The sequence below is a fragment of the Narcine bancroftii genome, chromosome 11 (assembly GCF_036971445.1).
Source record: "Narcine bancroftii isolate sNarBan1 chromosome 11, sNarBan1.hap1, whole genome shotgun sequence".
NCBI lineage: Eukaryota > Metazoa > Chordata > Chondrichthyes > Torpediniformes > Narcinidae > Narcine > Narcine bancroftii.
This window is the reverse complement of record NC_091479.1, coordinates 43263370-43276983: the sequence shown is the minus strand read 5'-3', so window position 1 is coordinate 43276983 and position 13614 is coordinate 43263370. Positions and strand designations below refer to the sequence as shown.

At 51.5% G+C, this 13614-nt stretch overlaps 1 long non-coding RNA gene across 1 annotated transcript; it reads left to right on the top strand.

Annotated features, from left to right (window-relative positions):
• Positions 1–6955: 6955 nt before the first annotated feature.
• Positions 6956–9784, top strand: LOC138745312 (uncharacterized). The gene is made up of 3 exons (XR_011346160.1): positions 6956–7066; positions 8143–8332; positions 8938–9784. It is a non-coding gene; the product is annotated as an uncharacterized lncRNA (long non-coding RNA).
• The last annotated feature ends 3830 nt before the right edge of the window (positions 9785–13614 follow it).

Sequence of the window (13614 nt, the reverse complement as noted above, 5' to 3'; positions counted from 1 at the left end):
TGCATAGGCAAACACTGTTGACCACAGGGCCATCAGGCAGTGGTCAGCATGGAATTCCTGCTGACACAGAGACTAGGACTTGATGAGATACTTCGGGGTGGTACCCTGAGCAGAGCATCGAGAGACAGACATCCAGAACTGCTGGAAGACCAGAATCTCAGTGAAAGATGCCCTTTGGTCTGCCTGAAACCCAGATAAGAGAAGCAAACACTAGAAGCCCAAAGCAAAGGGAGGAAGGTTTAGGGGCAATATCAGGGGAACTTGTTTTTACACAGAGTTGTGGGTGCCAGGAATGTCTTGCCAGGAGTGGTGATGAAGGCTGAAATATTAGCGGCATTTCAGGGCTTCTTGGACACATGAATGAAGGAAACATAGAAGATAGGAGCAGGAGTAGGTCATTCGACCCTTCGAGCCTGCTCCGCCATTCAACGAGATCATGGCTGATCTTAAAGTTCAGTACCCCATCCCTGCCTTCTCTCCGTAACCTTTAATATCCTTAAACTGAAGAAATAGATCTAATTCCCTCTTAAATATATTTAATGAACCTGCCTCTACTACCCTCTGTGGCAATGAATTCCACAGATTCACCACCCTCTGGGTAAAGAAATTCCTCCTCATCTCGGTCCTAAATGGTTTGCCTATTATTCTCAAACCAGGGCCCCGGGTTCTGGATTTTCCCACCGTTGGAATCATCCCATCTCCATCCATTCTGTCCAGTCCTGCCATAATTTCATATGTCTCTATGAGATCCCCTCTCAATCTTCTAAACTCCAGCGAGTACAATCCCAATTTGCGCAATCTTTCCTCATAAGTAATTCCTGCCATTCCAGGTATCAGCCTGGTGAATCATCTCTGCACTCCCTCCATTGCAAGAATGGAGGGTTATGAAGGAGGAAGGGTCTAGTTTTTATTTTGCTTGGAATTGATAGGTCAGCGCAACATCGAGGTTCGAAGGGCATAACTGTTCGACGTTAACCTGCTGGTCATTTAGCACATGGAGATGTGGGTGAGGGAACGCTGCCCACCGGCCTATTCCAGGTTGCTGAGAGATGCACTGAGGCTTGGCGCAGCCAACATGAGGGCGCTGTGGGGAAGGACTCTCATCCTCTGGGTCTTGAGGGGCGGAGACTAAGGGGAACCCCTTCAACCACAGAGTGCAGGGAGTAACCACAAGGTGTCAAAGTGGTGGAATGATGTTAAACAGAGAACATGAGCAGTGAAGGGAATATAGGCATGCAACACGAGGATGAGAAAAGACATGGAACAGTTGTCCTCTTGGTCAATAATTTTAGAATAAAGTTAATTTTGGGGTGAAAAAGAGAAAAGCCCGAACTCAGTCAACTTTGTTTCATGAGATACATTCTCCAATACAGGAAAGCTCCTCTGTACCTGTTCAAATTTAACCCGAGGAAACTGTGTTCATCGTGGAAACCTCTGAAAATACACAACCGGACCTACGCACAGAGAGACAAATGATACACGTGCAGTCCCTCCCAAAAAAGAAATAAATTCTGTTGAATCAATAGCAGAGTTATGGAGTCTTTGTCTGAGCCGGTCATCCATCATTCTCCATTCTCACTGCTCGCAGGAAGAATCTGTTTCTGGGCCTGGTGCTACTGGCTCCGATATTCCTCGACCCCTTTCCCGACGAGAAGAGCTGCCAAATGCTGTGGGCAGGTGGAAGGGATCCTCGACGATGTTGACAATGAACCCGGTTTATCCCATTGATATTTGGGGTGGGTGGGTTGGGGGGTGAGAGTCCCCATGATCCTATCTGCCACTCGTGGTCCTGCCGATAATTTTAAAAAAATATTTATATACTTAAAACCACAAGAAATTCACACAATTAATAATAATGCTCATCTAATGTGTGGCATCTATAAAAGAAAGAATAAAGAAACCACCTCCCACCTTCATCCCCAATATCCTAACCTCTCCCCTTCTCGCCTCAACAGAAGTGTCTGTTACTTTAAAGTTTCATTAAATAAACGGAGGCCTTCAGGTGAAAGGGAGTGTAAGGGTTTCATGTAAATATCCACACCCACCCTTGGTAAATATGGGCTCCATATTCTTCTGACATATCGAGTTGGAGTGGCCTGTTAACCGAGACACGAGCACTAGAGAGCCGACAAACACGCTGACAGCGCAGACACCATTGGGGCCAATGCCCATCCCAGGGGATAACCCACATGGCTGGAAACAATGAACAACGGGAGGATCGCCTTCCAATCCGAGGCTGGAGCTGCCTGTTCAAGCAACTTATCTTCCACTTCCACTTCTTGGGTGCATGTCATTCTTTCCAGACTTCGCGGGAGCGCGCCTGCTACAGTGGTGACCTCAGCAGGACCCAGCCCTTCAGTTGGACGTGAAGATCACGGTGCAGGCGGCTCTTCAGATGGTTTGGTTGAAGCTGTCAACGTTCTGGATGTCGGAGCCACACGTGGGGTTCAAACTGGCCAAGGACCAGTTCCACCTCCAAGAGATCACCGCTGATGACATCCATTACTCCTCCATGATGTTCTTGCTCATCAGGACATGGCAGCAAGGCTCATCGACTTCCGACATCAGCCTCCCGAGCAAGGCAAATAGGATGCCCTCAAGGACCTCTTAACCCGCACCTTCAGGCCACGCCTTTATCCTCCACCTCATTCTGTTCCTACTCTCACTATCACAGGGCCTAGACAGTCATCCCAACATGACTCCCTTCATGCTATTTCTTTTCAGCTCTCACTAAACGCCCTGGACCCACTTTTCAGGAACTCTTCCCTCTTCCTCCCTATGTCATTGGTATCTCCATGTACCACAACCTCTGACCCACTTTAGGATGTCTTGAACACCAGCAGCAACACCCCAGACACTGGCACCAGGGAGGCACCACCTGGAAAAGGTCCAGGGTCCTAGTCCAACAGTCTTTTTCCTGAGCATCCAGGCAGCAGAGAAATATCAATGGTTGCTCAAAGCAAAATCCACATTGCGGTGCCCACCAACAAGTTGAGGCACAAAGTTTTGTGGGTCTTTTGGGTTACTGGTGCCAACATATTCCCCATCTCACCCTGCCCCTCCATCTACTGTACAATGTTGCCCAGAAAAAAAAACTCTCCACTTCATTGATGACCTGAACAACAAATGGCTTCTTAGATGATAAAACACGCTGTTGAACACCACTGCCACTGACCACAAGCACCTCCCAACCCCTCAAAACTGGAAGACCCTTTGAATGACTTGTCTCTGCAATGAAGACAATGGTCTAGTGGAGCCTCGAGCAAAAGAGGCAAGGTCGCCGAGTCCCACACAGCTTCTGGTTCAATTCCCTCCTGGAAGCTGCCTCCCGCGACTCCCCATCTGAGTGTCAGATGCTCGCCTGCTCACCACAGAGAACCAGATGGCAGCAGAGACAGTCACACTCCAGCCACACCTCCCCAACATGTGATGGGTTCAATCTGCGGATGCCACTCACAGCAGACCGAAGAAGTGGTACATGGCAGACCGCACAGAGGCCGGGCCTGAGCCACTTGCAAGAACAGATCATGTCCTGCCCGAAAGTGACAGCCTCCCACCTGAATGACCCCGAGAAGAGCTTGGCACCATGGCCTGGGGCAAACCGTTCAACACCCTCGATGCTGGACAGCAGGGAAAAAGCTTGGTTTACTGACGGCTCTGGCTGGTGGAGGTGCGAAAAACAGCGGAGTAAGGTGGCAGCGCTCCAGCCCACCACAGATAAAGTACTGACACAAGTGGGTGTGGTGGAGGGGAGAGCCAACTATCCAAGCTGGCAGCTGTGGCACTGATCCAAACAGGGACAACCAGGTAGGCCCAGGAGCCTCTTTTCCGATTAGTGCCACAGGATTTCTGGGCTGTGCCAAATAGCACGTCAGTGTGGATGGGTCGGCGGCAGGAGACAGGGAGGCTGCCTGCTCTGAGGACAACAGCACTGGCAGATCTTCTGAGAGGTGGAACAACAAAAGAAAAATCAGGGTCCACCACGAGGATGGACACACCTCCAGGAAAACCGCTGAAGCTGATGCGATGCCACTGTGGACTGAGCTGCTCAAATATGCTCTGCCACTATTTTCCCCAAGCAGAGTGACCCCGGAGCCTTGGCAGCATTGGTGTGTAGAGCTCGTCGAAAGAACCAAAGACTTGTTGATCCAAACCAAGGCTTTTATTAGCAAAAGACCGGAGCTCTTCACAGGTGGCCGACCAGTCCGGAATGATCCGACCTGGCTAGGGACACAACCCTTTAAGGCCCAAACAATAGGTGTGGCTTAGCTCTCAGCCAATCGCTGTAAGCACAGTCTAGATACAGTAACTATATACACTATGTACATTGGTGATAGATCTGTACTATCACATTCACCCCTTCTTGGAGAATTGACCCTGGGAAAAAAAAACAAAAACGAGGGAGAGAATGAAAAGGAAGGGGTAGGTCAAGGACTGTAGCGGTCAGGGGGTCTGACCATCCGGCGTGACCGCCGTGGTGCCGGGATTGGGGTCGCTGGAGTGGTGTCGCCAGCGGGCTCATCGGGTGCGACTGCTCCGTCGCTCAATTCCCCAGTCGTTTTGTCGGCAGGGTGGCCCGAGTCATTGGGGTGCTGTTGGTCCTTCTGTTGCGGCATGGGGCCTGGAGCATAAGGAGTTGGGGGGTTTGCTGGGTCTACCGCGTCCTGAGCTAGGTCCCGCACCGAAACAGTGTCCTCCCGCCCGTCTGGGAACTCCACGTATGCGTAATGTGGGTTCGCGTGGAGTAGAGTCACTCGGTCGACCAAGGGGTCGTTCTTTGAGTGCCGGACGTGGCGTCGCAAAAGGACGGGGCCAGGGACGGTGAGCCATGCCGGTACAGTGGTTCCCGATTCGGATTTCCTCGGGAAAAGGAACATCCTTTCGTGGGGGGTGGCATTTGTTGCAGTACATAGGAGGGAGCGGATGGAGTGTAAGGCAGTAGTGAGAACCTCCTGCCAGTGAGAGGTGGGGAGACCTTTAGACCGGAGAGCCAGTGTAACCGCTCTCCATATGGTGGCATTCTCCCTCTCGACCTGGCCATTACCGCGTGGGTTATAGCTCGTGGTAGAGCTCGTCGAAAGAACCAAAGACTTGTTGATCCAAACCAAGGCTTTTATTAGCAAAAGACCGGAGCTCTTCACAGGTGGCCGACCAGTCCGGAATGATCCGACCTGGCTAGGGACACAACCCTTTAAGGCCCAAACAATAGGTGTGGCTTAGCTCTCAGCCAATCGCTGTAAGCAGAGTCTAGATACAGTAACTATATACACTATGTACATTGGTGATAGATCTGTACTATCACATGGTGCATCATAAATGTGGGCATATGGGGGCACTATGATGGACAGAGGATCTGGGGGTCTCATGATGTTGCAAGAACTGTGATGGCCAAATGCCCTATTTGTCAGCAATTAAAACCAAGGGCCACATTCGCCGGGGTTCGGGAGCTGGGCAAGTCTGATAAATTGACCATATCAGGCCTCTCCCCTGCCAAAATAAAAAGTGATATGTTCTCACGACGGTCAGCACATACTCGGATGTCCTGCCAGCGGGCCGACCAAGCACCATTTAAGCGTGCTCCATATGTGGAATACCCTATCGGGTAACGTCCACCAGCAATGGGTGGTGATGCCAAGTATTTGGGGCCACCTGCATATCCCCTACCACCCACAGGCATCCAAGATCAATGAGTGAATGAATGACCTGTTCAAGGCATCGTATGTGACAAGTTGATTGTCAAGTCTTCTATCCACGAGTGGTTGCAAGTGTATCGATTAATCCGGCGAGTTTGTGTCTGTGTGTGTCTTTTACTCCTCATGCGACTTCACTACATGTGTCAATAAAAGACAACTGAGTTCAAATTCGCCACCCTTGGTACCCCTCGAATCAGTTTCACACACATAATAATTGGTGCAGTGAGCAGGGTCTTTCGAGTTCTGACTGAACACAGCTGCAGTGGAGATGCTTTGGAATCAGGGCAGGAAATCTAGTGCAGGCAGGGAGAACAAAATCTGCGGGTGGACTGACGAGAGTGCAGGGTTGGGGAGCTTGGCAAGCATGCTGGCGGACCAGGGCAAACTGTTAGTCTGGTCCAAGCTCCTGGATCCACATCTTGAGAAAATAGGTCACCATGTGTTGTCCCACTTCAAGAAGTCGGAGTTCCCAAAATCGAAGGGGAATCAGAAGGTGCCTTTTGGCTGCCAGTGTTTCTCCTGAGAAAGCAATGTGAGATCATAGAAAGGAAAGATTTGGAGAGGGCCCAGGAAAATAAGGAGATAAAAGTGGTCCAGCAGTGCTGCTGTGCACTGCAGGAGGCTGCACAGACTCCCCCAACCTGAGCCACTGATGTCGAGATGAGAGGGACAGAGGTAGCCAACAGGCATGCCGATCAAGGTCTGACTCCCCCCCACTCCCCCAGTGAGTGAGTTTGTACTGGCCATGGAGTGATTGGCCGAGGCCATTTGCCAGGATTCAGGCATTAAAGGTTTCAGAACAGGCCAGGAAGAGCATGAAATCAATTTATTTGCAGAAGTTGTTCTGATATATCTGACAGACCCGACACACTCATTGCCCAAGTTGTGCTCCACCCTGGAGGACTATGGGGAGATCTCTGGGTATAAGTTCTTTTGGGATATGTGCAAAATCATGTCACTTAGGAAGGGGGATTAGAGCCAATGTCAAGAAAATAGTCAACAAATGTGGAGGCAAAATGGGATCAAATATCTAGGAGTTAGAATAGATAACAACGAGTAATTTAGACCAGCTGAAGTATTCTCCCCTTGCTTGGGGAAATTGAGGAGGATTTAAATGGTTGGATGTCCCTGCCCATTACACTAGTGGGTTACAGAGAGGGGAGGTGTCACAGAGGGGGGAGATGATGACACAGAGGGGGTGATGATGTCACTGCATGGGGCAGCCATAGCTGAGTCATGCCATGGCACAGCAACAAGAGAAAGATGCCTCTCCTGGAAGGGGATTCTGGCCCACGTGTCGGAGTAGGACGCTGTCTCATCCCAGGGACCCTCTGATCAACAGGGTTGTGTTTGGAAGCACCCTGCGCCCATGGGTGAGATAAAGAGCCAGTTACAGGCTCCCCGACTGGGACAGAACCTCCTCTGGCACCATCCTTCACCCAGTGTGGGCGGAGAGAATGGAGGCTGCATTTAATCCCCTCTCCCCATCCTGAGTGCAGGGCACTTTATGAGGCAGCTGGAGGGGACTGGGGAGGGGAGAACAATGGCATGTGAGGGGATACAGGGATGGGATCTGTAGGAGTCGATGGGAGAACAAAGGAACGGGGTAGCACCACAGGCTAATGTCAAGGGAGATTGGATCAGAGATAGGGGACATAGGGTTGAGCTGGGGGGATGGGGTGCGAGGGGACGGAAAGGACTGGGGAAACCATGTTGGGTGGGGGATGAGAGTGTGGTAGAGGAATCGGGGCAGGGGAGAGTGTGAGGTGTCTGAGGGAGAAGAGAAGTTGCGAGGGGGATGGAAGGCAGACCTTTCAACAGAAATGGGACAGACCTCCCCCTCCACCTGGAATGGGATCTGTCCACTGAGAGACAGGACCGCTCCTCCTCCCCGTGGTTACAAGATCCCTTCCACCCTTGCATACACCCCCACACCCCCCCAACCGGGATAGGATTCTTTCCCCCAGTGGACCTGGATCAAGGTGCTAGAAAGTGTTTCTGTTGCGGCGGACCCAACAGAGTTGAGCGGTGAAGCGTGGGGCTCTCTCCGCACCACCTGCTCACTCAGGCGACGAGGTCTCGCTTGCATCATGGAAGATCACGGTGTTGCTGAGCTTCTGGGAATGTGGAGGGCTTCTGCTAAACCCGTGGTAGGGTTCAGAGTGGTTCATCTCCCCGGGACGTGCTGAAGGTCAAGGATGACCCGATCCTCTCATGGAGGGAGGGTTGTAGACATTCTGAGGAGAGTGATCAAAGAGGGACCTGGGGTGGCAATATTTCTACTGAGAGGCTGGAACGAACCACCAGAGGATCAATTCTGACATTTAGGTGACCCTTGGAAGGGAGTTAGAGGGAGGGGTAGAGACTAACTTGGACAGCAAGGCTGGGTTGGGATAAATGACCTGTTGTGTACCCTCTGGGTGTGTAAATGCTGCTGCTTCTGCCCCAGAGGACATGGCAATAAGGTCACAACAGAGGTGGCCACACCGTGTCATGGACCCAACGTCCCCAAGGTGGTGTCCTGCACAGATGATAAAATCATCGACAATGGATCTTTCGGTGTGGTGTACCAGGCAAGGGTGGTGGACTCCGGAGAGCTGATTGCCATCAAGAAGATCTTGCAGGACAAGAGATTCAAGGTGAGTGGGAGGAGCAGTTGTGTGGAAATGGAAAACCCTGATATTTAACTTTAGGGCCTACAGCACGTTCACAGGCCCTTGCGACACATGAGCCCGTTTCACACAATTACACCCAATTGACAAACACCCCAAACACATTTTTGAAGGGTGGGTGGAAAGAGGAGCATCTGACAGAGACCAAAGCAGCCATGGGGTTTGGAAACAGAGAAAGTCACACAAACCCACAACAGCAGCCCCCCTCCCCACACACAACCCCCCACCCCACACACACACACACACACACACACACACACACACACACACACACACACACCTGGCAAATATCAAAGATTTTCTGCAAATTCATTGTTTAGTAGAAGCTGGGAAAACAATCATAAAAACGGAAGTGATACTTCATTGAACCCCCTGACGAGTCCCCGCTCCAGCAACACAAAAAGTCCCCCCCACCGACTCTCGACGAGACCCCCATTTCGGCCTCCCTTGGAGTTCACCACCTCTGACCTCTTGACGAATCTCCTCCCCGCCTCCCCCCTCAACTTGGACAAGTCGCCCCTCAGGGCTCCGAACCATCGCCCAGCCTTGCTGATGTTCCTCTCTCGCCATAGAACCGCAAACTGCAGATCGTGCGAAAGTTGGATCACACCGTCATTGTCCCTCTTCTCAACTTCTACTCCTCTGTAGTCAAGGTAAGATCCACCTGCACCCACCCCACCCCCACTCTGATGCATATCATTTGCTGCTACCTTCCCCATTCCTTCAATCGATCTGTCTCGCTGCAGCCTCTCTGTTGCCTCCATCCTGCCCCTCTGACCAGTGCCGACTCCTTGACGCTGGCTGCCCTGCTCCTCACCCATTAACTCATGACCTCTTGCCATTTCAACTCCAGAGAGCAGCAAGACCACAAGACAAGGTCGCCAAATTCGGCCACTCAGCCCCTCCAGTCTGTTTCCCCAATTCATTTCACGAATGTATTTTCCCCCATAACTCACTTCCCCAGAACCTTTTGGTGCCCTTCCAAATCAACGCCTGCTCTGAATCATCCCAACAACTCAGCCTCCACATGTTCGACCCCAGCCAACACCCGGCTGCAAACATTTCTCATCTCGAAACGTTAATGGTTTTTCTCTCCCGGTGAATCCTTGCCTCACGAGGGAGGGCGGTCAGAGCTGCACATTTTGTGCAGTCTCACCAGAAGCCGAATGATGGGGCAGCGGACGGGTCCACTACGGCCTGTTGACGCTCTGCTCGCTGAGCCCTTGGATTCATGCAATGTTGTGTTGAGCAGTGGGGGCATCAGGCCTACAGAGATCAGGAGGGGCTGGCACTCCAGTTGGGAGAGGCACTGGGTGTTGGAGGGTAAATCCAGCTGACATGTTTGTATTGTGTCCAAGAGAAAGAGGCGGTTTATTTGAATCTGGGTCTGGTCTATGTTCCCGAGACGGTTCACTGCATGGTCCAGCACTTCAACAAGGCCAAGCAGCCCATTCCCATGATCTACATCAAGGTGGTTGTGGGTCTGGGTGGTCAAGTTGTCCACTGGGGCAAGCTTGGATGGTGGGGTTGGAGGATATGAAGGAGTTTACTGGCTGAGTCTCGCTGGGGACTGGATATCGATGAAGGGTTCATGAGGGTCTCAATGGGTATTGGTGAGGAGAGAAAGGGTAGTGAGGGGAGAGGGGCGGAGAGGATGATGAGGATGGATGTTGATTGGCAGGGAGGAGCCCTTCACCCACCTCCCCTTACCCTCAGGATTTAGACCCGGCCAGTGTGGAGGCAGAGTGGGTCATGTTATATCGTTGTGTTGCCAGATGTTCATGTACCAGCTGTAGCAGAGCATGGCCTACTTCCATCCTCAGGGGGTTTTCCATTGAGACATCAAGCCCCAGAAGATGCTGGTAGATCCCGAGATGGCCTTCTTATTGATCCTTTATTTCGGCAGGTAGATCCACCCATGTCTGTCCGTTCACCACCTCAACGGGATCCTGATCCCTCTCCCCAACACGGCCTTGTCCCCTCCCCATCAGCTCTCACCCCTCCCCCACCAGCTCTCTCCCCTCCTCCCTCTCCCAACTTGCCCCTTCCACAGCTTAATAACTTATTCTAAATAAGATTGTGGGGGGCATAGATGGAATGAACAGCCAGAAACCTTTCCTAAAGTGTCAGGTGCAAATCTCAGAGAGCATCCGCTTCAGGTGAGGGGAGATTTTTTTTATACAGAGAGTTGTGAGAGCTTTGAATGCGTCACCGGAGAAAGTGGTAGCGGTTGGTAGAATAGGTACATATAAAAGTCTCTGAGACGAGCATGTGGATGTAAGGGAACAGAATTTTTACATGATAGAGGAATTTGGGGATATGGCGAGAAGGCAGGGTAGGTCGAGTTAGGTCATAAATTAGATCAGCCATGATCGTATTGAATGGCGGAGCAGACTCGATAGGCCATTTTTGTCCTACTCCTATTCCCACTTCCTATGTTCCTATGGGTGTGGTACAGGTAAAGGTTGTGGAGAACACTTACAAAGGTCAGTACAGCCTTTATGGGCCAAAGGGCCTGTACTGGGCAGCAATTCTTGATGTTGTAATGGATACGGAAGCTCTGGGAAGCGGTAAGGGAGGGACTGGCCAGGAAGTCTGCAGATGCTGGGGCCAAGGGCAATGCCCAAACATGCTGGGCAAACTCATGGATAGTTTTGTGAGGAGCAGGTCCTGCTTCACGAGTCAAATTGAGTTTTTCGAGGAGGTGTGAATGGAAATAGATAAAGGTCAAAGTCTGTATGTGCTGCACGAGGATATTAGTAAGATGCTTGACAAGGTCCCCACGGAGGCCTCATTCAGAATGTCTGGAGGCATGGGATCCATGGACCCTTGGCTGTGTGGATTCAGAATTGGCTTGTCTGCAGAAAACAGAGGGTAGTAGTAGATGGAACAATGACTAGTGGCGCTCCAAAGGGATCTGCTCTGGGACCCCTGCTCTTTGTGATTTTTATGAATGATGATGGGAGTGGAAGGGTGGGTACGTCAGGGGATCACACAGAGGTAGAGATGTTGTAGACAGTGTAGAAGGTTCTCATAGGTCATCCAGTTTGCAGAGAAGTGACAGATGGAGTTCAATCCTGTAAATCAGATGTACTTAAATAAGCAACTGGTCCAGGTTTATTTCCAGAGTAATTTTCAAGGGCACGAATAACAGTTATTCCAAAGAAGGTTGGAGACCCATTAAAAGTAGCTTCATATAGACCAATAACTTCATTGAATGCGGATTACAAGAATGTGTGGGCAGAGCACTTGGTTAATGGCAGGATTATGAACAGTGTGCAGGACAGAGAAATATTTAGATCCTGCTCCATATATCACCCAAGGTTGCTGTGCAAATTGAGAGGGAGTTTAAGATGGTGTATTGTGTGCTGGCCTTCAGGAGTCAGGGGATTGAGTTCAAAAACCAAGAGGTATCGTTGCAGATGTATAAAATTCTCGTCAGACCACACTTGGAATATTGTGTGCATTCCTGGGGCGAGAATACCAGAGGACGTCTAAATAAGGTGAGCTGAGGGAAATTTAGGCAAGACGTGAGGGGTACATTTTATTCACACAGAATGTAGTGGGTGGCTGGAATGCATTGTCGGGGTAGTAGCGGAGGCTGGTCCAAAAAAGGCATGAAAAGGATTTTAATATGGACAGGAATTCAAGAAAAATGGAGAGTACTGGTGTGAGGGAGGGGAGGGTAACATTGTTGTGGGGTAGGTTCAGATGGATCAGCTGAACGGTCTCGACTGATCCATCCATGATTGTCTAGCATCTTGCTGCCATATCGTGGAGAACCAGGGTGTTGCCTGATGGACACACGTTGCTCTGAGCTCTGCAGAGAGAGATCGTGGTTTTCGCCAAAACAGACTTCCTCAGGTAAAGCAGAGGAAGGGGAAAGGCTCCAGTGTTCAGGGGTAGGGGGGATGATGGGGGAAGAGTTGGGACCCACCAAAGTCATTGTGATCAGGCCTCAGAGACAGTATCTCTATCACTCGTATTTCTCTTCCCAGGAGAAGGAGCGATCTCAGAGACAAGACACGAGTCCAGAGAACCTCGCATCCCAGCTGAACAGAGGACGGACAACATCATGATGGCCTGAACCCCTCCCCGTCGTATCCCTCTGGCCCTGCCAACCCCATTCCCTGCCTCTTCCATGTCCCTTCACCCACTTCCCCTCTTCTCCTCTACCCCTCCTCCATCCCAACCCCCTGCCGCTCACCTTCCCCTTCTCCTGCCCTCACACCTATGCCCTAACCCCAGCCCTCCACTCTTCACCTCCCCCTTCCCCTCCGCCCTTCCCTTCCCCTTTCCCCTTCCCCTTCCCCTCCCCCATCCCCTCCCCTAACCCTCCCCCTTCCCCTCCCTTTCTCCTCCTCCCCTTCCCCTCCCTCTTCCCTTTCCCCTTCCTACCCCTAACCTAGGGGAAGGAGGGGGAGGGGAAGGGGGTAGGAGAAAGGGGGTAGTGGAAGGGGGTAAGGGTAGGGGTTGTGGTAAGGGGTAGGGTAGGGGGTAGTGGTAGGGGGTGCGGGGATGGGGAAGGGGTAGGAGGTAGGGTTATGGGAAGTGGGTAGGTTGTTAGGGATAGGGTAGGGATAGTGGTAGGGGGTGCGGGAATGGGGAAGGGGTAGGAGGTAGGGTTAGGGGAAGGGGGTAGGTTGTAAGGGATAGGGTAGGGGGTAGTTGTAGGGGTTGTGGGTATGGGGAAGGGGTAGGAGGTATGGTTAGGGAAAGGGGGTAGTTGTAGGGGGTGCGGGTATGTGGAAGGGGTAGGAGTTAGGGTTAGGGGAAGGGGGTAGGTTGTAAGGGATAGGGATAGGGTTTAGTTTAGGGTTGGGGAAGTTGGGTAGAGTTAGGGTTAGTGTTAGGAGACATGGGGTAGGGCTATATCTTGGTTTATGGTTAGGTCTATAGTTCGGGGAATTGGGCTTGTGTTAGGTAAAGGGGAAGGGGGTAGGAGCAGGGGGGTAGAGGAGGAGTGAGGTTTGGGGTTAGGGGATGGTGGGTAGCATTAGGGTTGGGGTTAGGGGGCGGCATAGGCGTAGGAATAAAGTTAGGGTTAGTGAAAAGGGTGGGGGTAGAGTTAGGGGACGTGGAGCGGTGGTAGGGGGTATCGGTAGTGTTAAGGTTAGGTTTAGGATTTTGTTAGGGGTTAGGGTTAGGAGTAGGAGGAAGGGAAGGGGGAGGGGAATGGGGGAGGCGAGCGGGGACGGGAACTGGGGACTGGAAGGGGGAGGGGATGTGGGAGGGGAACGGGCAGTGGA